This window comes from Mustela putorius, unplaced genomic scaffold, assembly GCF_011764305.1.
Source record: "Mustela putorius furo isolate JIRA1106 unplaced genomic scaffold, ASM1176430v1.1 tig00003834_pilon_pilon_pilon, whole genome shotgun sequence".
Lineage (NCBI taxonomy): Eukaryota > Metazoa > Chordata > Mammalia > Carnivora > Mustelidae > Mustela > Mustela putorius.
In genome coordinates, this window is record NW_025421987.1 from 82,935,951 (window position 1) to 82,963,195 (window position 27,245).

Here is a 27,245-nt window from a genome sequence, read left to right on the forward strand (position 1 = left end):
CAGAAAGGTAATACACAATTATGTTTTTAAATTTACACAATGCAGGGTGCCTGGGTGGCTCAGTTGGTTAAGCGTCTGCCTTCAGCTCAGGTCATGATCCCAGGGTCCCGGGATTGAGCCCCATATCAGGCTCCCTGCTCTGCAGGGAGTCTGCTTCTCCCTCTGCCCCTCCTTCCACTCGTTCTCTCTATCTCTTTCTCTCTCTCAAATAAAATATTTTTTAAAAATTCACACAATACAGTTTGTACCAAATATCTTCCATTTGTCCTTCTAGACCCTTACCCACCCTGCTCTGCCTCAGGAGGCTACCCTGTCTAGCCATGTTCCCTGGACATCTAGGTCCTGATTGGATTAGGCCAATCTGCAGCAAGAAATCCAAGAGTGGGGGCACCTGGCTGGCCCTGTCAGAGGAGCATGTGACTTTTTACCTCGGGGTCATGACTTCAAGCCCTATGTTGGGTGTGGAGATTACTTAAAAAAAAAAAAAAAATCCTTGAGTGGAAGATGGTGTAGCTGGGGTATTTATTCTTCTCGTCTCCTTGCTGGAGGTCCCCTCAGGCTTGTTGCTTCCTTGACCAAAGTCATATCTTCTCTGAAGATGGTTCTCCTTTTACCATTTTTTCTCTCTGAGTTCTAGAGCTCCCTCTCCTCGTCTGTGTAGCCTAGGGACATTAACAACCCCTGTTGTTGCTAGTGTTGGAATACTACACTAATCTTTGTGCTTTCCCAACACCTTTTCCCCATGTTTGGAAATTGTCTCTTTATTAAACACTTGTCGATTACCCTAATTTGAAAGTGCCATCTGTTCCCTCCTGGGATCCTAACCGATACACTTTTATATACTTAGGCAGAGAAGATCTACCCCCTCTCTTCTGGATTAACAATTACTAATAGTTTAGTGTATCTCCTTCCAAATACAAAACACACATATGAGATATGTAACAGCAAAAACATGCAAATAAAACAAAAATAATGTTTTTAAAATGTGAGCTTTTTAAAAACGTGAACCCTTCTGGTTAGTAATTAACTTCACCTCATTTTTCAAACTCTTTCCTTTCTCAGTCCCTATAATCCTTCCCTTAATCTTTTTGATGACCCTACCTCTGTCTCCCCTTATGGGCTCATCTTGTTAAATTTAAGTATGCAAGTTCTGTGTATAGCTCTCCTCTCTCACAACCCCCACTCTCTTTTTGAGGCTTTATTACCCTGTGAAGGTTCAATTATCATTACAATGCAAATGAGTCCAAAATCGCTGTCTTTAGCTCTGACCCCTTTCCCAAGTTCCTCCATTTCATAACACACAGATGGCTGTCCCCAACCTGTACGTAATAACAGCAATTCAAATACAAAAAATTAAAAACCAAATTCGTGTCTTTCGCACTAGCCCTGTTCCTCCATCTGATTTTCCTCTTCCTATCTAATACCACCAATCTCCTTGTCTTCCCTGCTTAAAATTTTCGTGCCATACCTGATTCCCTTTGATTGCTTTCCATCACTCCTACTTAGGACAAATTTTAGCAGTTCCTCTAGCTACAGTATTCATCTAGTAAGCACTGCTTCTTTTAGTTACCAACAGCCGAAATTCAATAAGTGACACTCCTATCCTGGCATCTCAGCTCACCCACCTATCGAGCTGCCCCACAGACTGACAGCCTAATCTTCAGGAAAAATACCACATCATTTCTATTTTCTGAGTTTGAAGATAATTGCCCAGGGGCACCTAGATGGCTCAGTTGATTAAGTGACAGACCCTTGGTCTCCGCTCAGGTCTTGATCTCAGGGTTGTGAGTTCAAGGCTCACATTGGGATCCATACTAGGCATGGAGCCTGCCTAAAAAATAAATAAATAATATAAAAAATAACTGCCCAGTATTCCCTGAATTTAAGTCTAAACTTTATGGTTTGTATCCGAATGCCTCTTCCGTAATACCTTACCCTACTGAAGCCTTCATCCCAATATTTCTGTCATGCTCCTGTCATGGAACCCGACCATGTGCCATTTTCTCTACTTATAAAGTCTTCCTCACATCTCTGCTACTTTAAATTCTTCAAGGTCCAGTTCAAACCCTACTTCCCTAATGTGTCTCCCTTGAGACATGAATCATATTCTGCCTTACATTATATTTTATGTGTGCTGTCCTCTTGTTCACCAGATTAGAAGTTCCCTGGGAGGCAGGGACTATTTCCTACTCATTTTTCTATCCTTCACAGCATCTATGTAACCCCTTTCACAAAACTGGTCGTCAATAAATATGCATTAAATAAATTAATAAATGAAAAGAAAATCAGAAAGAAAGAACCAAGTCCCGCCTCCCCCCCCCCCCCCCCCGCCTTAGTGAAGATTTAGAAACCATTTGCTTTTTGGGTTTGTTTTTATGGTGTTTTTTTTTTTTTCTTTTTAAATGCATGCACACATATATTCTGTAATAGTTTTTTTTTTAATTTTAGATTTATAAAAATGATTATAAATTCTACAAACTACATACAGGAGATGTAGTCCAGTACAAGTTAAGATGGATCACAACATGACCCATAATTGTGCTATGCTCTCTACTCAAAATGGTCACTTTGGCACAAGCCAGTCTTTCATTAGAGAGAGAGAGAAAAAAAAAAAAAAACAACTCTCCTTCTATTGAGTCTTTACTGAAATACTCCTTGTAGTTACTTCCTTTTTAGCCACACTACTATCCAAATCTATTTGAGTGGAATTATCTTAATTGTATTTTTGTAGAAAATCATGCAAACCAAAATTAAATATGGTGCATCGGGCCGTTAGAAGTCAAATGTACTGAGTGACGAACTTATCTTAAAAACTAAACTATGAAGTATTGCAGTGTATAAAATAAAAACAACTTGTGGTTTCAAAAGGGGAGTGATGCAGGTGACTGATTAGATCTGTTTACTACTTCAGGAAGAAAAGGCTAAACATTTTCCTTCCTTCATTTCTTCCTTCCACCCTTCCTTCTAAATGTATCCTATGTGCCAGCCATTATGGTAGGCACTGGAGCTAGTGAGCAGGGTAACCACATGAACCTTTCTTTAAAGGGGAGACAGAATTACAAACAAATCCTGATAAGATAATTTAAATGTAAAGTTTGCGCCAGGCATAGCAGTAGCATAAAAATGATTGTTACAAATAGTTTTATCCTTGAGAGCCTTTGCTAATCTAGTTTTCTGTACCTTACTATAAAATATTACCCACCGGACAAAACCAGGAAAAAAAGAACATATTATAAGACTTCAGTATTTGAATAATTTATAATGGCTGCATTGCTTAAAAAACCTCAATTCATTTTGGAAACACGATGAGCTCACTGGTCTCAAAGTTGAAGAAAAAGCAGACAGCATTGCAGGGCCCGAAAAGAGCATACAATTGTTAAGTATTTAGGAGTGGGCACTCGTCGTCATTATTTCACATGGTCAGGAGGGAAATGCATGTTTACTTCCATTTTGAACGCATAGTTACCTACCTTAGATGTCTTATCTCTGCGCCAAAAAGTCTTTCTAATTTCAAACAAAGCCACAAAGCATTATTTCTCAAAATACGTATGTCATTGATTATTTATTTACTTGGCTTCCTCCTCACTAGATCATGAGCCTCTTTGGTGACAGAGTATTTCCTAGTCATCTTTACCTCTACTGCCTAGGCACAATTCGTGGCATAGAGCAGACAATTTTTGTTAGATGAAAAATGTTAACTATAGCCCATTAGAACTTTACCAGCTCTCAATATCCAAGCTTTCTGATGTTCATCATTTACATCTTTTCTTAACGTCGCTCCACTAATAAAAACAAGGTGGGTGGGGGGAGGATTTTCAAACAGCCTAGTGTATAGTATCTCTGTATGTCGACACAGCAAAGCCTCAGTCAAGACTTACTAGGGAAGTTTAATTGTAAAAGAAAAAAAGAAAGAAAGAAAGAAAGAAAAAGAAAGAAAGAAAGTTAGTTTTATTTATATTTCAACTCAGAATTGTATACGTCCTGAAAATGCTCCTTTTGTTGGAAGTCTGTGGAATGCCATGAGCAAATCGAAAACTGCAGACATGGCCCTAAATTCCACTTAAAATGACTGTATTTATTATTTTTATTTTTATCCTCATTTTTGCCGTAGTTGCTGTGAGTGGCTTGGAACATGCAAAATATGCTAAGCAAGAAACACAGCCCATACCTGAAGAGTTAGCAGTTGAAAGGCACAAAGAGGTACAATGGATTTAAAAGCCTCTTGAAGAACAGCCTTTTGCTGCATAGATGCCAAGCAAGACAGTATGTGGCAGGAAAAGAGTTGGGGAAACTGCTTTAAAAACCTATTAACTAGGAATGTGAAAAAGCAGGGAACAATTGGGAAAGGAGGGAGTTGCTCACTGCTTAAAAGGCTTTTAAATGTGACCATATTTTTGTTGGCTTTTTGCCTGTAGCATAAAATGAGGATGGTGTACTGAATGGCTAGCTGGCTGTTGAAGGTGGAATGAATGGGAACCAGGCTAGGAAGTCAAGGCTGAATTTTAAGATGTCACTCTGGACTGCGTGCAGCTGTTGAGACAACTCTCGGCTCTCATGATTTAGTGAAGTCAACACAAAATTCAGTCAGCCTGCTCAATCACCCTTTCATTCTGGTGTTTTTCTTGATCCCATAAATATTTGCCTATGTGGTCTTTGCTGCAGATATTAAGGAGTTAATAAATTAGCCAGCCAACAGGCAGGAATCAAGAAAAGCCACAGAACTTAGAATTGAACAGCTGACAGCAGATTCTGCAGGTGCAAGATGAGAATCAGCTCTGCATTTTCTCTGTAGCACAATTTTCTCTGTCTGGGCTGTGGCCTGATTTTCTGGTCCCTTCAGGACAAGCTGAGTTATAAGAGAGAATTCCAGAGGGTCTTGCTCTATGATCCTCTGAACTGTAACCTTCTTTAAAAGGGAAGCAATCTCCTTCTGTGTTTAGACTGATACTATTACATATTGGCGGTGGCCTTGTAAGATTTTAGTTTCATGTTAGGAAAGAAAAATACTCTAGATGCCATCCTACTTAAATAGGAAATGGTGGATTACACTGCACAGCACAATGAATCAGCCGCCTACAATTGGGTGTCAAGGGGCGAGCCCGTGCGCGCGCACACACGCGCGTGCCTGTGCGTGCGTGTGCACGTGTGCCTGTGTGTGTGTGTGTGTGTGTGTGTGTGTGTGTGTGTGCGTGTGTCTGAGGAAAGTGGATCACTACTTGCCTTGAATATTTAAGTACCACAGCAGATAGTAAGGTCATAACAGTAGGGGAAAGGAGAGAAATGAACTGCAATAAAGTGTGTATTTCTAATAAAGTAGTTTATCACATTTTTCTATCACTCCATTTGCTGATAATGGACATTCAAGACTAAACTCCACACTGTGGCAGTTCTTCCAAATCTTTTTGACTTATAGGGACAAAAATACTAATTATATAGCACTTGAAAGTGTCCACTATGATCTTGTGATTAACGAAATAGTCCAGTGTTCCTTCTCTAAAGGATTTTGGGTTGCCTGCAAGTGGGATAGTGACTGAGTTGATTGTTAACAGGAAAATTAATTTAGTTTTTCTTTACACTGGTGACTGTGGCATACGCATCCAAGCCCTTTTGAGCAAACTCTTTTATGACATATATATATTTGGAATAAGGATAGAAAAACTCAGATCTGAGACTCCTTCAGTTATGGACAATCAAAATGGAAAGTTAGTACCTACTATTAAATCTCATCTCGGATTTTTTTAAAAATCTAAGACCTGCTTTACAGTCCTAAAATCCTACACTTCTAATCTGCCCTTCTAAAACAGAAGATCTTATGATTTAGAAATAAAAAAATTCGCTCCCTTCAGAAACACTGGCCTTAAGAGAGCACTGCAAAAGCTTCCCCAACCCAAAACTATCTTTTCAGACTTTGGGGGGCTTTCTATAACTCCACTATTAGAAATTTGAATATTTAGAGTCTTTGTCCCTTAGTGATAAATTCACTTTCAAAACACAGTAACATTAAATAAGCATAAAGATCCAGAAATATGTGTACTACAAATATAATTTTTAAATATTTATGAACCAAGGATTAGAAAGGAATATAGAAAATTTAAGTTATTTATTATGGTGTTACAGTAGTAGTATTAAAAATGACATTTTTCTTTTAAATTTCCCTTTCATGTGCTTATAATAAACATCAATAAGAAAAACAAAGTATCAGTTTCAAAGACTCAAATTCAGCTTGACCACCAAATCTCTCTAGCTAGGAACTTTAAAAATAAACACGTAGAATTTAAAAATAAAAATATAAATACTCTCAGTGAGTACACACTTGATTTAGGGAGAAAAACATAACACTCAGTGCATATTCATTTACAAATTAATATATATTTATCATGAGGAAAGCACTTTGTTGGGCGATCCAGGGGATACAAAAATTAGCAAGATGTGTGCCCCACCCCCCTTCAGAGAGCTGCTGGCATAGAGCTAGTAACTTTGATGAAAGAACACGTTATTATTATCAGTCATTAGGACATTACGGTGAATCCATTTATTAGTCATTTGTTTCAGATTTTGAAAAGCCAAAAAATGGAGCAAGCCTGGGACACTACCTAGGGAACATCAGCCTGGATTAAGATACTTAATGAAGGAAGATGAGGGCAGTGGGCAAAGCGGGGAGAGGCCAGAGCACAAAAGAGGGACAAAGATGAGAGCATGCTAACTGCAAACTGTGTCTCTTTCAGGGTTGATCAGAGCTAGCTCGGCCTTCTAGGAAATGATTTTCAACACGGGAAATGGACCCTAAAAAAGTATTTTTCCTATCAATCAAGGTGTGCCAAGTAATCAAAGAGGAATATTTATACACAAATCTGTCTTTATCACAATTATAAACTTTGACATAGTGTGTCTCTCCTTATAAATCACCACTGGAGTGAAGCCTGTATTAGTCGAGTCACTTTTGATGCTGATGTGGCAGATATCCTTGTGCTATTATTCTTTTCCAAACACTTGAAACTAGATGGAAAGAGTAATGCCCTTAAGGAATCAAATTCATCATTAGAAATATTTTTCCAGGTCTTTGGGAAGTGGGTTGCTTTCTCTTTTTGCCACCCTTTTCTAGATGTCAAAATACATTGTTTTCTCCTTGCTGGTAAAGAAATTTGGCATTAAGAAATCTCAAATGAACCCACTTTAACAGACTTCAGAACCATACTACTGAGCTATTATTTTTAAATGTTTCTCTTTCTAAGACTCATTTCTTAACAGCGGATCACTCTCATTAGGAAGTGCTAACACTCACAGGCCCTAAATTGTTATTTCGTCCCTAATACTCCCATTTGGTAATCAATATCTTCTTTTACTCCTCCCCCTAGCCTCCACAGCCTTATTCTCTGTCACCATTTATCAGGTTTTTCTCTTTCTTTAGTCCCTTTCATTTTTAATCCTTCCTTTTAGGCCAACTTGTCTGCCTTTTAATATCCATATTTACTTCCCCCTTCTCCTTCTTATTCAACCCTTTCTAGACCTTTAGATAATGAATACTAACATTTGTGACTCTTTTTTTTTCTTTTCTTTTCTTTTCTTTTTTTTTTTTTTTTTTTTGGCATGGTGACCTCCCATTAATAAAATCTCCCTTCTCTGCAAAATCGTCCTAAGAAAGCATTCTTTTAAGCATCCACAACTATTGCCCAAATAGAGATTCACTTCATTTGATTCTTCATGTGCTAAATCAAATGTGTTCAAGAATATGATTTCCTACTCCTATTCTCATGTAGTATTTTTGTGTGAGACCCCGTTATGATACCTTTCTGTTGCAATGTAGAACTTTAGCTTTCTGTGGTCTAGTCTAAACTGTACAAGGGACAGTGATATTGACCTTCTGACCCTACAGTTCTTCCTGGCTATGGGGAGAATTGATAGCAGTTTTTCAATTTCTCCCTTGTCTTTGCTTGAACATACTGGAATTACAACCTCTGACAAAGGTAACATCGCTTTTGTAGTGGAAACAAAAGGAGTGTGTAATGAATTGGTTAAGATTACATTGCATGTTTAGATGATGAAATCCAACTGCAGCTCAATTCCTTTATTTCCTCTAGCTGGGCCTGGTCTTTCAATAAGACATTATTGACTGGCATCTTCCTCAGAACAGGTGCTTTGGAATATGGTCTTGCTGCTTCGAGTTCTTTAAACTGAAAAATAACGATAGGATAGGTCAAGGGAATCAGATATGAGACAGTAATGCCCAGTATCTTAGGATGCGTACTGTAGATGGTCCATTACCAGATGGCACTAAAATAATGAAGGATCCGTGGATTTATATGATGTGATGACCCTTTTCAAATTAACTTTAGTCACTAAGATGGCAGAATATGAATTACAATTTTATATGCCATTTCTCCGCAAATTTCTAGGACCGAGAAGAGCAAGGAGAGAAGTGGAAGACAAATTTTTATGATTCATTACTACAGGCTTTGCTGTACCGACATTATGAAATGAATTTTTAATCTTTATGAATATGGAATCAGTTAATGCCACATTGTGGGGTATAAACAAACTCTATATTTTATCACAAAACATCATCTTTGGTTGCTCTAAGTCGCAATTGCTGGCCTCTTTCTACCTTTCCTCTTATTTCACTTGTACTTTGGCCCTTGCTTAAAAAAGAATCACTTAGAATTTTTGCTTAGTATAATACCAATATTGGCTGCAGAAAATATTTAAAATGTGTGTTTTCAAAGAATTATCAGATCGTTTATTCATCTTTGAGAGAAAAATGATTCTATTTATCTCAATTATTTTTGCCAAGGACTGTAACACTAATTTTACTCTTTCTAAAAATTAAAATAGCAAACAGTTTATATAAGGTGTTGATAATTACCTATATTATTGTACTGCTGTGACAGATGTTGGCAAAAAAGCCTAAAATGCCTACAGCTGTGCACTCCATGACATCTAGTTTATACTCAGACAGAAGGCTAACAGATGTTCTGAACTGTCACTTTGCCTAAATGTTTTTTAAAGTCTAAGGACCTGCTTTATAATTCACCAGGGTCTGGTTTGGTTTCACAGAGGTCCTCAGAATTCCCATCTGTGATAATTAATGTTAAAGACATTGATAAATCAACCCTTGTGTTTTCCCTCTTCTTTAACAAACAGGCATCAGTTTATATATGGATTGTGCATTGTAAAAGCTGTTTTTGTATACATCCTAGTTCTGAAATTCTCTCCTTAAACACAGATAGAATTGGGTTGCCAGAATTCATGGAGACTTGTTTTGAGCATATGGAAACCGCATTTGTTTTGCATATATGGAAAGAGCCAAGAAAAATCATCCATTCTTTTCTTTTTGCTAAATTTTAGGCACCTTGCAAGTAAATGTTAACAATTTCTAATGAGTTGTATTTTTCTAGCGCATAAAAAGTGTTATTTTTATTTTAGCTATTTTTATGGAGCCTTTTAATAACTCTGCCCATAACAATCACTATTAATTGTGTGACCTATTAGAATGATGGAAGAACAAAATAAATGGCATTCACATAGCATACAGCACATCTTATCCAACTTGACACCCTAATACTTCCTCTTCCCAAACATACCTTCAGATCCTTCATACAGAATTACTGCCCCGTGCAAAGGCCATCAATGCCTTATTTGCTATTGCTCTTAATTTTAACAAGCTTGGATTCCTGTAGTACACTTGCTTAATAGTTTAACCATTCTGTTAACAATCGGGTGTTTGGCCTATCCTGTTTCCCCTCCTTCTGTATAGAAATATAACTCCAAATAGTACATCTTTCTGGGTTTGTTTCTAAATTAGTCCCCACACTTAATTATGAGGATGAGAGGGATGCCTTATTCCTCTTTGTTATAGGCTAAGCTCTCAGTAATCCCAAACAAAAGAGCCAGTTCTGGAAGATATAGGATTTGCTAGCAGGATTATGGTCTCATAGATAATGATGTGCAGTCAGCAGAAGCGAAGCTTTATTTTAATTCAAATAAGCTAGTAAACAAACCACTGACAAGTCTGCTGGTGAGAGTAACTGGCTGCTGTTGCCACATTGGCAGCTAAATTACAGAAAATCTATTATACCCTGTTCACCATATGTTTAATTTAATACAAGATACAAATTAAACTATCCACAGTGCCTATTAAAATAACAATACTTTTTTTATATTTGAATGTCTTAAAAATAATTTCTACTGACCTTTTAAAGGGTGGTTTTGATATAGGTGATTATCTGGAGGGGAAAGGTAGTTAATAGAAGGCAAAAATTTAATTGCCTTTCTGAGAAAATAAAAATATAAATGTTCGTTGGTTTGCAGTTCTTAATAAGGTTAATTAGCAGTCATGTGTTCTGTTATTACTATATTTCCCTCCCACCCTTTTGGTTGCTGAGGCCGGGGTTTTAAGAGAGATACTTAGTTTGACCTGTATGAGTCTGTCCTCATGAAATCAAGCCAGCCAATGGGCAGCCTTAAACCTGATGCCAGCTGAGATGTTTATTCAGAAAACCGAGTTTTACACTCTTGGTCCAACTTGAGTATGGCACAGAAAAAGACACCCTGCCTCAAGTCAATCTCATCATAGCCAAAAGTTCCTAAGGAAAGCCAGAATTACGAGGCTGCCATCCAGAGAAAGGAAAGAAGATCACTTCTCAGCCTTTTGGCTAAGATCAAGTGGAGAAAGGAAAGAGGAAAAAGACAAGACCACACACTGTTCACAACCAGTTTCCTCCTCTACCCACAACAGTCAGTAACCCAGTGATGCTTGCTTGAGTCCATTTGAACTCAGTCCACCAGATTCTAAAGACTGGCCTGGGTTTTAGAATTATAGAGTTAGATTTGAAACCCAGATCTACTATTTGCCAGCTGTGTAACCATAGATATTTAACCCAGCTGGATCTTCCCTTATGCTGGTAAAAAAAAAAGGGGGGGGGGAGTAATAGTTCCAACTTTATAGGATTATTATGAGATTTAGATAAAAGAAAAATATCTGATAATAGATGCTCACTAAAGGTTAGTTCCCTCCCTCTCTTTACCTTCAAGCTAACAGAATGTTGCTCTTTCTTCAAGGGTGAGGAGGAAGTGATAGGAGAAGGATCCGAAGGGGAGGTGTAAATAGAAATTCTGCCTAAAATCATTTTCCTGAGATTATTAACTCCCTTCCACAGTCAAATCCCTAAGTGGTATGCTCCCTCTCTCCCAAAATTCATTGCAATATTTACTCTAAGAATGTATGATAGGCCACCCTGACTAACTGCCTATCCTTGGCCCTCTGAAATAGAGAAACAAAGAATACTCACCATACTTTAAGATACTTTTTCAAACTTTTACATACACGCATCCTTTGCCCTGGGTCTGCAATTGTACTTACGGGGTTACACTATGTGAATTTTGGTTCCAATATAAGCCTATCAAATCCAACCATGTACTGGTAGTTACAATATTGCGAAAGGTGTACATCTGGAAAATAACCCCAGTTTAGTCCAGCAAATGAAAATAATATTTTATCCAAAATGCAAGTTTATTTAGCTTAGACTGACACAAGAAGCAATCTCAGGAGTGGGTACTGGTAAAGATAAGCCAGAGAGACACAGGACAAAAGATTCCATGGTTGCTTCCCCTTACTGTATTACCCTGTTACTCAGAGGTTGAGAGCCTAGAAACATTTCCATTTACTGAAACTCTGAATTATTGGAAAAGAAAGCAATCGGGGTTGGGGGGGAGCGTCACAAAATGCATGGCATTGAATATTTAACATTTTAAAATTAAAATTGTTAACATAAAAACAAAATTTGATTGCTTGTTTAATTTCACTTCATATATAACAAGAATTTTTTATTTTTTTTTTAATGTTATCCATTTTTTGCAGTAATCGCTACACCCAACGTGGGGCTAGAACCCACGGCCCCAAAGATCAAGAGTCTCACGCTCTTCAGATTGAGCCAAGCTCCCCTATAACAAGAAAATTAAAAAGACGCTATTGATGAATGCGCCCCATAGGCCTTGCTACTGGCTCCTCCAACTTCCCTCTTAGTTATAAAAGCACCCCTTTCTCTAGACCCAGGTGTCCTAGCATAAAACAAAGACTGAGGGAACCTGAGAGAGTTCAGAAGTTTTCCCGCGGGGAGGAAGACCCTGCTGAGTATTTGGCCACTAGGAAAGCAGGCCACCTTGGAGCCCGCACTCCCACCCTTGCCACCTGAGCTTTCCAGGTCGGGCTGGAAGGCCTGGGGGGCTGTCCTCCACAGAGAGCGTCTGCGCCGCTGCCAGTTTGGCGCGAGCTCGGTTCCCGACTTTCCGTCCCCAAAGCCCCGAGGTGACCAATGTCCAGGCTTCGGGGAGGATGCACGTCTCCCAAAGCTCCCAGGACTCTCCCGAGCTCGCGCACCTACACGCGACGCAGTAGAGAACAAACCACACTGGCCTCGCTGTGCGCTCCCGCGGAGGAACAGCTATTGCCAACGTCCCTTAGAAAACTGAGCCTAGGGTCGGGCAAACCTTGCCCTCCCACCCGCCAGCCGGCGCCTCCCAGCAGCCCAGAGGCCAGTCAGGCCCGTGGGGAAGGGTGGCCTGGAAAGCCCGGGCCTGCAGGAGGCCGCGAGGACCCAGGCTTCCCACTTCCTCGGCCGGCGCAGCCGGACCCTCGGAGAAGGGGCCTTAACCTTCCCTCTCCGGGCCGGGCCGGGCGATGCAGGCCTCGCAGGCCCGGAACGGATCCGCGCTGAAACAGACGACGGAGAGCGCGGGAAACCGGGCGGCGCGCGAGGGCCTGCGGGCCGATGGGGCTGCAGCTTCTCCCCAGCTCAGGGGAACCCGCGCCTGCCCGCCGGCGGAGCCTCCGCTTACCAACGCGAGCGAAATAGGTCAAGGCTGACCCACCCCGCAGGACCCAGAAACTCAGGAAGGTCCGCGGGGGTCTAAGAAGGCTCCTTCGTTCCCCCTTAGCCCCAGTTGCCCCTCAGGTCTCCCTGACCGTGGAAATGACCGAAGAGGGAAGCGGCGGGGGGTGGGGGGATGGGCGGGGGACAGAGGGCGAGGCTCCGACTAGAAGCTGATTCCAGAGGCTTTGAAAAACAAGGCTTCCGTCCTTAATACGCGCGCGCGCTCCTTGGGTTAGAGCTTCGAGTCTGTAAAGCTGGCATCGAAACCTCGTCCTTCCCCGGGTCCTGTCCCGCAGAGACGTCTGCCTGGCGGCGCTGCCCATTTAGCAATGTGCATCAAGTGGCGACGCAAGTGAATAATGGCATGGAGGTGGGCGAGTTGAGGGGAGCAACACGTTCCCAGTCTCGTGGTATATTTAGTAGCACTCGCCGTTATCGGCCTCCATGGATGGGGGAAGCAGCCGCCCCCTCCGACCTGGCGCGGCCGCTCCTACTGAGCCCGGCTGACCGTGCAGAGCAGAAACTGCTGGCCGCCGCCCGCCCCGCGCCTCCCGGCCCCGGCAGAGCTGGCGCCGGGAGGCCGAGCCGCAGAGCCAGAGCCAGGCCGAGGGTCTGGGGGCCCGAGCCGAGCCGTCCCGGTCCGACTGACTTCCACGTAGACCGGCCACGTAGAGGGTAGACCGGCCAGTTAGTGGATGATTGATTGCTTGGGGAGAAGGAAGCTGTAGCTTGCACGGTAGCTGGTGGCTAATGCGTGACACTATGCTATCTCTGTAAAAGTCGTGATGTGTATGCCCATTGGGTCGCTGGAACATCTAGACCCTGATCGTGCGTACAGTGTTTCCTTACAGGCAGCACTCTCCTTTTTAAAACCAGGTCCGGGCGCCCCTCTTGCTAATCCTCTCTGCCATTAGTTCGCATAAATCCTCCTTTTAATGCTCTCTCTACCTTTCCTTTCTCTTTCTCCCTTCCATCTTTCCTCAAACTGAGTTGTTCGTGCTGAATGCCACTCACTCACCGGCATCCCAGTGTAGGAGCCTGAGGTAAAGCCCCACATCTCCCCAGGACAGCTTCGCCCTTGTAGAATTGGAGAGCTCTGCTTTGGCCCCAAAGCACGTCTCAATAGTGAAGTTTCCAATTCAGAGTCCCCTATAAACGCCCATAAGTCGGTTCACATGAACTCCTCAACCTCGACAGAAAGCCGTTTCCACAACTTAGGATCGTTTTGGTAGTATGTGTTTGCTCTGAGAAAAGGAGCTGACCAGTAAGCTTAGTTTCTGGATAAAGAAAGATTTTTTAAAAAGCAGTTTTCCAGTTGCAGACGACTCATTCTGGATTCCCTCACCTACCACGGCAGTTTGCCACTTTGGCCCTTCACCTTAACACATTACACTTTTTCTTTTTCTTGTTTTAGTTCAAGGCTGAGGCTTCCCCCATGTCAGATAGAGTGTCACTGCATTTCAGCATTTGAGACTTTAGGGGACTTGCCTCCAGAAACGGATCTTCCTAATCCTTCACAAGAAAATGAGACCATTTGAAAGATTTTGAACTTCCTTATGTCTGGGATTGAATAGATTTAATTGTTAAAATGTATGAGGTTTACTCACCTCTAGTCACCTTAGGCTACTCACTGATGCCTTCCTATCTTACAGACTTAGATTGGGGGGCTCAAGCCCCTCCCTCAGTGGAAAGAGGACAACAATTCAGATTCTTATTTCAGTTCGTTTAAAAAAAATATCGAAGAAGAAGAAAAGAAAAAGAAAAATAGCTTCTTATCAGGTTGGGACATCTTTTGTAAGTTTTGATATTCAGAAAAAAAATATGACAAGGGAAGCAAGAAGAGATCATTCCAGGTTATTTCAGTGGATTACCTTTTTAATGCAAAGTTATAAACACTGGAGTAAACATTTACATTTGCCCTCTCCCACTCCTTTAGTTGGAAGAAATGTTTCTACTATGGACTTTCAGTTTTGCATAATGCTCCCCACTTTTCTTACCGTGCCTGAAGTCACAGGTACACACTCCTTAGCCTGTTGTATTAAAGGGGGCTCTTGATTTGCGCTCTTCATTTCCCCTCCCCAACACAGTGACATTGCTTATACAAACCCACTTTTCTTGATCCAGAGAGGGTTGGGACATGCATAACTTTTTGGTACTACCCTGACTTTCATTCTTTTCAAACTCCTATTAAGGTGTTCGCCCTGAGATCTAAAATGATTTACGGAGGAACAACCATGTGAAAATTTGTTTAATTTTCTGCCCTTTTTTTAAAATTTGTTTTTCAAGTTTCATAGGGAAGGCTGTAACAGGTGTCTAAGTAATAGTCCCCAAGAATCCCTTATTAGATGACTTCCAGACCAGATGTAAACCAGTAACAGTATTGTTTCCAAAAGGGAAAGTAGAAGCTAAGATCAGTTTTGTCAAGGCATTCATTTGAGCGTTTATCTTTCTTTTATTTGACTGGGTTTGTGGGAAGAAAAGGAGGACTAAATGGGGCAAGGGGCAGAGATAGAGAACCCAATGAATACTTGTTTTTATGATTAAAGCCATTTTCCCAGACTATTGTCTTGCCACAAGTGACAACACACAGAGCACAAGTCATGAAAGTGGATTACTGTCACTCTGGGCTATTGGAGGCCTAGAGAGCCCTGGCATTAATTCCTATAGAAAGGTAGACAAACCTAGCCATCTCCCCTTGCAGCGTCCTCATTGCCTGAGGGTTTCCAAGGCTCTCTCAAAGTTGATACTGACCTCAGCTAAGTCTAGGTAGCAGGGCTTACCCGCCTAGGAGAGGCAGAGGCTCCGCATGGAACCGAGGAGGAAGCAGGGTGGCTGTGAGAACAAGCCTGAGGGGATGCGGCGCTGTAACAGGCAGGCTGTGGCCACCAGTCCCCTGGCAGGATAGCAATCAATGAGTCAAAGCTAGCTAACAGTGAATGAAAGAGAGCCAAGAATGGGACCCTTTGGGTGCTAGAGACTACTCTTTAGTTTGTTCCACTCCTCCCCCTGGGCTCCCATCCTAGGTTTTCAAGGTTAGAGACCTAACCAGAGGAGAAGGCAAGCATGGTAAGAAAACCTGCCTAGCCCCCATCCAACATGCATGCAGGGATGGGAGCTTGCAGAGATCAGGAGAGATACCTCAAGTCCTCAGTGATCTGTATCTGACTCATGCAAGTTGTGCATGGTCAACAGGGGCGTGGGGGGTGGGGAGGGAGGGAAGCCTCATTTTCTTCAGTCTCTATGGGATTGTTGTGTCTCCTCTCCCCCAACCCCATCTCACCCCACCCCAAATAGAATTGAAACTCCATTGCCTTTGCCTGCACTGAGCCTAAAAACTCAGGTTTTTAGGTTACTGCACCATTGATACAATTGCAGATTTTTTTAAAGCCTCCTCAAAGAGACAGATGTTTGGGCTGATTAAAAATTGAGGAGGAAACCTGCAGCTGCACCAAGGAATAATCTATTGGACAAATATTTTAATAAAAAAAATATGAAGAGATCAGCCCGACCTTGCAAGGTCTTCTGCTTTAAAAAAATCTTTATCAAACCCCTATTCTATGGCTTCAATAAACAGAACCCATTACCTCACGGCATCTTTTGTTGGCCCCATACAAGAGAGAACAAAATGGTTATTCAGGGGAACGCTTTCGATTTTTATTGTGGGTAGCCTGCACAAAGAGCCGTGTTATTGTATTTAAAAGAACCATCTGTAGCAGAAACAATGGCATCAAATTATCTTTGAATACCCACTGAAAAAACATAAAGCTTTTTTTTTTTTATTCTTCTTCTGTACGGTGGGGGGATAGAGCAGTGTTAGGATAACTGACTTTTTTGTTGTTCTCTGGGTGCATTCTTCTCGCTCCCCCTCTCTCCCCCTCACCCTCTCACTCCTCTCTCTCTCTCCCTCTCCCTCTCTCTCTCTCTCTCTCTCTTTTAAAAAATCAGCCATTTGGGGTTTTAAGCCATAAACGATTTTTCTTGTTGCAGGGGATTGCAGTGGCAACGCTAGGCTAGGTCTTGGAGGCTGGTGGAAGGCGAAGCGGGTGAAGGCAGGAGGCTGATGGAGAGACTGGGGGGAAGAAAAGCCGAAATGGATTCACGGTGCCTTGGATGGAGGACGAGAGGGGAATTGCAAGCTCCTTCAACTCGTTCTGTCCGGTGAGAAGTGATCAAGCTTGGGCTGACAAGAGGCTCAGGAAGCCCTCACGTTCTTTCGCTTTTTTACCTGCCAATCAAACTGCTACAAGACAACACCCTGATCTGGCATGGACATGTAAGTAGCTTGCAACCCAACTTTGACATTCACTGCTAGCTCACTCCTCTCCGCCCACCCCCCCAACTCACTTTCTTCCCCTCATTCTATTTTTTTTTTTTTTCTTTTGACCTTTAAGAGATCTGGAAATACACCCTGTGTGGCAGTCATTTAACACAGGCAGATTTAAGTCTGAAAGCGTTAACTTTTGGAATTAAATGCTAATTTTGATTTCTTTAACAAATGCAGAAATGAAGACATTATTTTATTCTCTTCTGAACAGTTTTAGTGCTGAACATAATCAGTTGCCTTGCAAGGGTGTGTGTTTTTCTTTTTCTTTGAAAATGTAGAAATCCGTGAGCCCCCAGAGAGAAATGCAGAAATGAAAAATTTCAGGCTTCCATCTTAAAAATGTCAAATTCTAGCATCTCATTCCTAAAAAAAAAAAAAAAAATCCTTCTCCAGACCAAGGTTACATAGAATGGAAAGAGTGATTTGAGCCCAAAGGTACATATCATTAAGGGGTTGCTACTATTTCATCTGGCGTCTTAACTATTTTGGTGGTAGTTAGGGAGGGGGTGTGAAAAAAAGCAAAGGAAAGGGACATGGCGACACCTCATTCTTTATAGAGATTGACACTGAGGGGGCTAGAGATACAAGAGGACAGGATAAGCAGGAAATATTACCTGAGAGAAGGAATCACAGAGCATGGCGGAGCTGGAAGCTAGGAGGGCTTCTGTGGGAAGTTGTGCGAGAGGTGATGGGCTTGCTCTCTGGCGCCCTCTAATGGCAATATGAATCAATGTTTTACTTTTTTAATTCAGTACTGGGAAAAGCAGCTGGGTTTTTGTTGTTGCTGTTGGTGGTTTTTCTCCGCAGGCTTAGAAACTAGAGACTATTAGTGGAGTAAATTGATTGTTTTCATCCCGGAAACTTATGTATATGCCTTAAAATTATCAGTGTTTTCTCCTCAAACATCTCCTCCTCTCCCAAAATTTTGTTAGACTAATAGAGGAGGAGAGGCCACTGGCCAGTTGACTTAGGGAGGGTGGCCCATGCTCAATTACTAATATGGAGAAAGGGATTCCTTTCCTACCTGAACAGCATTGTGACTCTTCTAATATACTGAAGAGGTCTTGGGGGCTGAGGTGGGGGGGGCATGATTTGGAAATTGCAGATTCTGACACAAACTCATTACATTAGAATACAATTTAAAGGGGCCTCCTAGGAACCTCAGTTATTGCGATATGCGGTAGTCAGGGGCCTTTCCTTCCGGCCTCCTTTTTCTTTTCTCTTTTTCTTCTTTCTTTCGTTCTTTTTTTTTTTTTTTAAATTTGGTAGATAAAGGTTAATCTTGGGCTGAATGATAGAGCTATGATTGACAAGAGAAAAGGTGTTGAGGGCAGGTCGCGCTGTCTTATTTACAGCCCACTGCTTGCTGTAGAGTCTTTGTTAGGACTGGAAAGCTAATTTAGTGCTGATCAAAAGCACCACAGAGTTAAAGGACTGGTAATGACTGCTAATTTCATTTCAGCCTCATGCATCCCCAACTGCTGTAATTAAAGACACGCTATTTAAATACAGGTGAAGGTTTTTTTTTTTTTTTTTTAAGTTAGGGTGGGGGTGGGTGGATTACAATATTATTTAGATTTCATCTTATACATGGGTGTTATGTAGTCCAACATCAGATTTTTTTTTAGAGCCGCTTCTTGTCATTTATACCTGGCTTTGCAGAATCGGCAGTCGTGTAATATGTCAATCACACAAAAGCCACTGTTTAAGGGGGAAAAAAAGGGGGGGACGCAGAACAGTAAATGTTTAGGGGGGGATTTAAATATTTGGGTCTCTTTTATTTTTCCCCTTCAAATTAATAGAAGGGCCTTCGAAATAGCTAAAGTATTTGAAACTTAGGGCAGGGTTAACAGGCCAAAGGGATCAGTGTCAGCTTTTTAAGTACTTCTAAAAAGATCATGTGAACAGATGGAAAAATATATTTTTAATTAAATAATTTCCCCCACACTGTAGCTGCAGTGTTGGCTCAGAAACCGTGTAATTCCTCAACCAATAGGAGTTTCTTTATAAGAACATCAAAGGATAAAAAAGCTCTACATTTTCGTAGTTGGTTAAAATTGATAACCCTCCCCCCCCCAACACACACACCCAAAAAAAGAATTTAGCCTTTAATCTCTTTTTATCCACGAAGACTAAAGCTCTGTACTCGACCCCGCGAGCGGCTCTCGCCTTCCGGGGCTGGAACCCGGCTCAGATGTGAAGCGGCGCTGAGCCGCGGCGCAGGTTCGTGACCAGCGCCCCCTGTTGGACACAGTAGGAGATGCACAGCGCCAGTCCTGGAAATCGCGAGAACCTTGCTCTGGGGTTAGATAAAACTCTTTATTACCCTCCAAAAAGGAGATGGGGCGAGGAAACAAGTTTTTATATCCTTGAAAGATAATATAATTTAATTCAATAAAAAATAAAAAGGAGATGATACAATTTTAATTCAATAAAAAATAAAGACTAACCTGGTCCTCCTCACATCCCTGCAACCCCCTACCCCCTTTTGGGTTTGGGACTCTTTTTAGAATCTGAGATAGTAAAACACGTAGAGAAGCATGATTTAAAAAGAGAGAGAGAGAGAGAACTTTCTTCTGTAGCAGTGGAAAACCAAGCAAATTACTTCTCCCGTTCTGTCCACATTAAAAATAATAATAATAATGAAACGGAAGATGCTTCTGCTTGCTCTTTTGACGTTGTCAGCAGCATCTTGTATGTCCTCCGAGGTCCTTCAAGAACTGCCCCTAGTCCCTGAGTAAACGAAATAACTTGCTCGGTTTTTATTTGTTTATTTTCAGAGTGTAATTAAGAGGCCAGTTTCTGCTTTGAATGTGTTGCATCCCCCAAACCAATCTTGATCAAACTTTTCCTTTCTGGGATGGCAGTTAAATTCCAGATATTATTTAAGAAACAGGTGCCTGACACCTTTCTTCTTTTATCTCAGCATCTCAGCCATAGGACTTCAGGGAAGGTATGCCAATGGTAAAGAGTATTTTCTTTTGAAATTCAGCATTTTCAATGACCAGAAATCCAAATTATCCTAGGGGAAGAGGAGTATTTTTACACTTCCAAAAGTACCTGTCTACATAAGAAAGAGGTTTGGCTTTTTCTTTGGTGAGCAAATAAGGCTAGAAGTACACTTTGAACTCTTTCAGAAAGATAAACTATAGAAATGACAGACCTTCTGAATGTAAAACGATGGGGAAATATGGGTTTGTTTAGGTGTTTAAAATCAAACTGAAACAATTCCAGTGTTAAAGGAACAGATGATCTCAACAAGGTGTTTTATGATTTCAATCTTTGGGGATGTACTTACAATTTTAACTTTAAGATAAGAATCTTAAGAAGTTAAGAGGTTGGTTTTTTTTTTTTTTTTAAATTTCCCTGCTGAAACCAGATTAATTTTCATAACAGAATTACTTTTAAAAATATTTAATACTGTGGTTATGCAAGTTTACGTTGTTCTTACATTTATTCCTCCCACTTTCCCAAATCATTGGATCCGAGATTGTGTTTTCAGGGGAACTGGTGTTCAGTGCGATGAGAGATGTCTTCTCCATTTGATTCCAGAATCGAATCTCGGCTTGTGTTTCTCAATAAATGACTTTGGATACCGTGGCAGGAAAAGAATCAAGGCTTTGATCAGTTTTTACCCGGAATCCTATCTAAATAACGGGCAAGCGGGATTCCCCGCTACAGGCAACCCACCCACCCTTTGCTTTACAAAAAAACAAAACAACCACAACAAAAAAAAAAAAAACAAAAATAAACAAACAAACAAACAAAAAAAAAAACCGAGTCCCCGTTACAGAACGATTAAATCCGGGCCAGTTTTGGAACCAGCGCCAACAAACGGTGCATGACAGCCGCTGTTCAAGGCTACTGGTGGGTGGGGAGGCCAAAGCCTGCAGAATCTTGGAGGCGACCCGTGAAAGGGAGTATATACTTGCTGTTCAGAAGTGATGTAGAGTTTGCAATACCAGTGGCCTGGAGATTTCGACCCGGTTCCGCCCCTAGGGGGTCCCAACCTGGAGGGCGAAGCCGGGAGGGGGGATAGGGGAGGAGTCGCACCTGGCTGCAAGCGGGCTGTGTGTCCCCAACTTCCCAGGGCCCAGGAAGAAAGCGCAACCCCTAGTTTATGAAAGAGAACTAAAGAAGTGGGTGGCCTAGGCCTGGGAATGCCACCCAGCTTTTCCAGCGCAGTGTCATTTCTGTGGTTTCAGGCGGCCTCAGCCCCTGCGGGAATCCCACGCCCCACGGCAGCCAGCGGGAAGACAGCCCTTCCATCTTTGGGGACTGGGGAGAGGGCAGCGAGTGACTGACTCCTTAGAAGCAGGAAAAACCACCCCGGCTGGCAACAGGCCCCCGTTTTTCTGCAACAGCAAAGAGCCCTTTAGGGGCGGAGCGGGCATTTGGGGTCTCTTGTCCCAGCGTCCAGGCCTTAGCCTGCGCCTCTTGGCTGAGCGCCCTGCTTTAAGAGTAGTCAATGGTGCCCCACCCTGAGAGCAATCTCAGAGGATGGGCCACCCTAGCTTGGGCCCACTGAGTCTGTGCCAAGTTCCAAGTTCCCTCTCCCTCCCATATCTCAGACCCTTCTTGATGAACCCAAGCCTCACTATGAAAGCCAGGCTGTGTGGCTTGGAGTTTGGTAACTATTTGGGGGTGGAGAAGATGACTGATTGATTATTACGGATGAGCCCTCATTTATTAAGTTTGCTCTTTCGCTTTGTTTTTAAGCTTTGTTTTAAGCTTTGAAGAGCCCTTATAGTTCCTTTGACCTAACCCTGAAACAGACAAGGTACCAGGGAGAAAGCCCAGGCGAACTTGAGGGAGCTGAGATACAGACAGATACTCATCTCTCTGCCACGCAAGGGGCAGCTAAACTCTTCGGACTCCAGGTCCTTCAGGGCCCAGCTGGTCTGTGGGTTGCTGAAGGGTGTTGAAACCATGAGTACAACTTGACACCACTGAGCCCACGGTGCTTGTCAATAATCTGAGAATTAGGTGCAGAGATTGTCACTGTAGATCATAACAGTTTCTGAAGGACTCATTACAGCCTATCCTGTCAATGATCTTCAAATTAAGGAGTGGGGGTGGGGCGGGAGGGAAAAGGAATTGGGAGAGCCTACAAAAAGGGCAGAAGGTTGGGAGAGGAGATAAAAGTCAGAGCCACAGCTCTGAAGGAGCCTTTAAAGATTATTAGGCTAGCCATCTGAGAATTCCATTGGGATGGGTTTGGAAGCCCAACTCCATCTGAGCCAGGGCTGGAAAGGGGCACTAGAGGGTGAGCAGAAGTGGGCCCCTGGGAAGGCAGATTTCTCAGACATTTCTTTTGAGGCCAAAAGAGCTTTTGGTAGAGGGCTCCAGATATCAATGGGAGGCCTTGAGGGTGCCAGGCCACCCAGGATGGGTGTACCCATTGATTTAGAGCACTTTCCAAGGCTAGCCACAGCTGCAACTCTGAGAAAAAGTGGGTAGTAGTTTTGTTTAGGGCTGATGGTGACTGTAGGTGATTTTTTTTCCACCCCAATGATTTGCTTTCAACTTCTTTTCATATAAACAGGTGAAAGACTTTCTTCCTTTTCCTTCGATAGTATTCCTGTCCCTCCTGTAGGTAAAGCTGATCTCATTTCTTTCCCCAAACACCTCTGCCTTCTGAGGTAGTTGAGCACTGTCACTTTTTGAGTCTGTGTTATGTCTGGTGGTACTTCTGGAAAGGGAACTTGAAGTAACACAGAAGCAGTGTGCACCATGAGATCTCCAGGAGAAGACAAAATTCCACTTCAGCAGTTTAGAAGGAGCCAGACTAAGGGAGAGACTTTCTCCCTCCGTGGTGGATTGCCGCTGCAGTGAGTGTGCAGCCTGGCATGCACTGGGATGTCATTCATGAGCCACTTAATATGCTCCAGAGAAATCTTAAGGAAGCTGTAGGTTTGTTTTCCCCACAAAACTTGTGGTCACATCTAAAGGAAATAATCAGTTTGGAGAATTTAAGACCGTCATCTTTTTCCTAAAATCACGGTAACAGTCCTAGTCACTGGAAAACTCGGGTTCTAAGGAAACCCTGTTCCTTTGGTATGATTAATTGCACAAGATAGTGTGGTCAGTCAGGGAGATATGTATTTAGACTCTCAAGCGATGATTTAGAGGTGTGAAAGGGCCATTGGTTTGTTGGCCCACTTGCAGTTCCTGGTGCTCTGTTTGCCTGGTTTTATTTTCGCTTTTCATTCCTTTCTTCTGATTTTTAAAATCAAAATTATAGTTTCATTTCTTTTCAGTATAACTGAAAACCACTGGTAGGAGGCTGTTTCAGTTTGTCTTTCTTTTTTTTTTTTTTTTAAGGGAATTTCTATTTAAAATAATTAGATCATTTAATGGGCACACTATGTTTTTCCCTGGACAACAGCTGCAGTGCAGAGACAGCTCTTACATTAAAACTGCTTGATAATTCAGAAATGGAAATGAAATTGTGAAATGTGAATCCTTTTTTCCAGGAAATATTTGAGCTGGAATATATGAAGGAGGTACATATATATGTAATACTAGAAGCGATATGATGATTGTCATATATAGCCCTGAAGACATACACAAGTGATTATATATTACTTTTGTTGCTATAATTTGAAGTAAGGGGGAAATATATTTGGTTTTCTTTATATCATTGAGTTCCTTTTAAAATGTATTTATTTCATCAGTGGGAATCAGATGAAAGAGAGTGAGTATAAAAAGGAGCTGGATTCAGAGCAGCTCTGCATTCCTTAGGTTTCAAGGGTCCTTACAGCTCTTGAGTGAAATTATTTGGTGAAATTGGGTCTGGACTGAAATAGCATTTGTTATCCCCTTGTTCATTTGTTATGTGTAATACCACTTCTGGAAATTAAAGGCAAGGTGCTGAAGGGACAGACAAGAAGAAAAAAATATAATTAAACAATTTTAAATTGCCCATCCACCATGCATCCATATGCATATCTATGTTTTAGTAAATAAAAAGGGATAGAGATATATGCTTGCTCTTTGTGTCATCTAGAAACATTTATTATAGTTCCTGTCAATAACCTTTCCCACTTTCAAAATCTGACAAGTTTGGCAACAGGAAGAAAATGGAGGAAATGTAGATGAAGGGCTTTCTATCATTTTGAAAACTGCTTTTTAAAAATTGTGGTATCCCCTTTAGGATCTTGTGAGGGATCCTTCGTAGTCTAAAGCAAGTGAAGTTTGATAATAGCACAATTCTAATTTTTGCTCTTACTTTCAATATCCTAACTTTTTCCAGTTTAAGACTTAGAGTTTTTGGGAAATATGTGGTGCTTTTGTAAGGAAAAGAAATTCTCTAGTGCCTTTCTTTACCTTCATTTATCTGTGTTTGTTTCATGTATCTTGAAGAATCAGGTGTTGATCATTCTGGAAGTCTTGTGGCATGCTCCAATTTGGAAGGATTGAGGGACTTTTTTGGGGGGGGGCTAATTTAGGGGGAAAAAGGAAACATGTTTTAAATTGGCTTATACCAGTCTCCTTATTCTGCAATTCTCAGTTTTGTTGTGTTTGGGGATAAATATCAATAAAATGTCACCTTACCAGATTGCACCAGCATTGTCCTACACGTTGGAATTTTCCTTTATTTTTTGCTTTTAAAATCAGAAACTTTTCTTGGGTTGCCGTACTTCTCTTTTTAGCTTCTGTGCCTCTTACCACACCACTGATATGATCTCTTTCACTGCAGTATGGCCACTGCCATGGGCGCTTTCAGTGAAGAAGGCTGGAAGGTTAGGATCCGGAGGAAGCATAACAAAAAAGGGAGGAAAAAAACCCCTTCATTTGGCCAAATCTGGCTCCTAATATATTTAACCACTTCCAGAATTAGAAAGCCTTTCTGTACATTTTCTTCTATTTTTCTCTTTTTTTCCTTACGTAATGAAATTAAAACTTTTGGAGCCCACAGTTGACATTTTTCAGAAAATTGAGTTATCAAGGCAGTAATTATTTCACGGGGAGATAAAACTCTCATAGCCCTAACTGTCAAATAGGGCCCTTTTCAGATTTTAATTACAAAATAAAATTAGTCTGCTCTTCCTCGGAATGGTTTGTGAGTGGTTAAACAGAGCTTTCCCCCCAATACTGGTGGTCGTCAAACTCTGCTAATTAGCAATGCTGAGAAATTCCAGTTAACAAGGACATTCTCCAAGACTCTGCAGGTTCCCTGCCGTTTGCCTTCATTTCCATAAGAAGATTAAGAGAGGAGGGGAACACACTCAAATGCAGATGCAGAAAAGAAGCGTTTTTTAACAAGCATCATAATAGTAAGATGCTTGGCTAGTTCTCACCTAATTACTGCAAGTTAAACCTCTATTTGCCATTAAGAAGAAAAAATAAGTCTACAGTCCCCTAGCTCCACAAAATTGTTAGTTGGCTTCAGATATAATACTTGGGGAGGGATAAGGGGAGTTTAGGAGAGAAATGTGTAAAAGATAAAACTGAGCTACACTTAATCAGGTAAGGATTTGGGGTTTGGGCCTATATAGTAGAGCAAAATTAAATCAGAATATCCTAGGAGTTACGCATTTTTTTTTTCCTAATTTCTAATCTTGCTTTAAAAGTATGCAGCTTTTTGCTGCCCATGAAAGGGAAATGCTATACTTCTTTTAGATTAAGCACTTTACATTTTCATACATTGTGCCAATGGCAACATTTTTAAATTCTTGAAGGATGAAGCATCCTCTTCCAAATCTTATTTTGATTCCCTAGTAGTCAATGGTGCATTGTTACTAGTACTGTAGCCATCTGTTATAAACCTAAAACAGTGCTGCTTCTATCATCTATTGTGATTATTATAGTTATTATTATATTTAGGGGCCAGTGATAGTGCCGGATTGAAATAGAGTGGCCGGTGATCTGATTTTTTTAATGCATATGTTCTAAAAAAATCTAATGAGAAAATTGTTTCTGCTATCGCCATCTTCTTTAATCTTATTTTCATAGCACATTATTATGCATAAATGCCAGCCACAGTTAGTTTATTGCCTTGATAAGTACAGCAGGCTTAATTAAAATAAAGCTGTAAATAAATGCAACCAATGATAACACAATTGTAATGTATTTCCATAGCTTATTTATATGATAAAAGCAATTAACAAAAGACCTAGCCAGCCCCTTTAACCTCTTAAATGCATTATTATAGAGTTCAGGCACAAACACAGGCATCTGAGAATGTATAAAAGCTTTTATATATTATCCCAAGGAAAAATTTGTGCCTCTTCCTATTACCCCTTGAGAGAGAGGGAGATTAAAAATATTGCTACTGTAACCATTCGTTATTAATATTTATTTTAATACATGTACTCCACCATTATCCACATCAACCCCTTGGGTTTTTTTTTCTTCAGACTTAATTATCCATAAGCTTTTTTAAAGTTTGCAGAATAATGCTACTAAGAGCAGACCAACGCATACACAATCATGAAGTGAATGCTTGGTCTGCCCTTCGTGGCATCTGGACAATCATAATTCATTCATATGTTGAATCTCATAATTTGTACCTATTTTTTCCCCACGGTTTAACCTCCTACTTATCTGGAGGTTATATGTACATTTCTAAGTTAAGCAAATTAAATCTGATTCTTATGATTTGGTTCCATAGCTTATATGATATGTTAACTTTTCTTTTGTTTAGATTACGCGTAATTAGTTGGATCTTCCTCCCATTCCCCTCATTTTTTTTCCCTTTAATTATTTCCAAACACCTTCTTTTAAAGGTAAAAGCAAAACTGTATCGTGGAAAAGCGAATCCACCAGTAGGGGGCGCACCAGCTACATCCTTGACACCAGACGCGCTGAAAAGCCTGTGGCTGCGGTGTTGTCTTCTGAGCCTCTAACCTTTTCTTTTTTAATCTCCGTGTCCCTGTTTAGCTTACTATTACACCTCGAATAAACAGAAGACGTTATTTTGTTTTGAAGAGTGCCATGTATTTATCCGTTTCGAGAAGGCCAGTCACCCTCCCCGGGTTCCCAAGAACTAAAACAAACCATAACTTAGAGAAAAAGAAGAAAGTGATGGGGGAGGGGCGGCTGATTGGAAA

At 41.2% G+C, this 27,245-nt stretch overlaps 1 long non-coding RNA gene across 2 annotated transcripts in view; it reads left to right on the forward strand.

The window, feature by feature from the left end:
* LOC123394417 overlaps window positions 1-27,245 on the forward strand; it is a 119,615-nt gene that overhangs the window by 59,663 nt on the left and 32,707 nt on the right. For both annotated transcript variants that reach the window (XR_006609162.1, XR_006609161.1), the window contains exon 4: window positions 16,854-17,139. This is a non-coding gene — a long non-coding RNA (uncharacterized LOC123394417). The remainder of the gene's footprint in view (window positions 1-16,853; window positions 17,140-27,245) is intronic.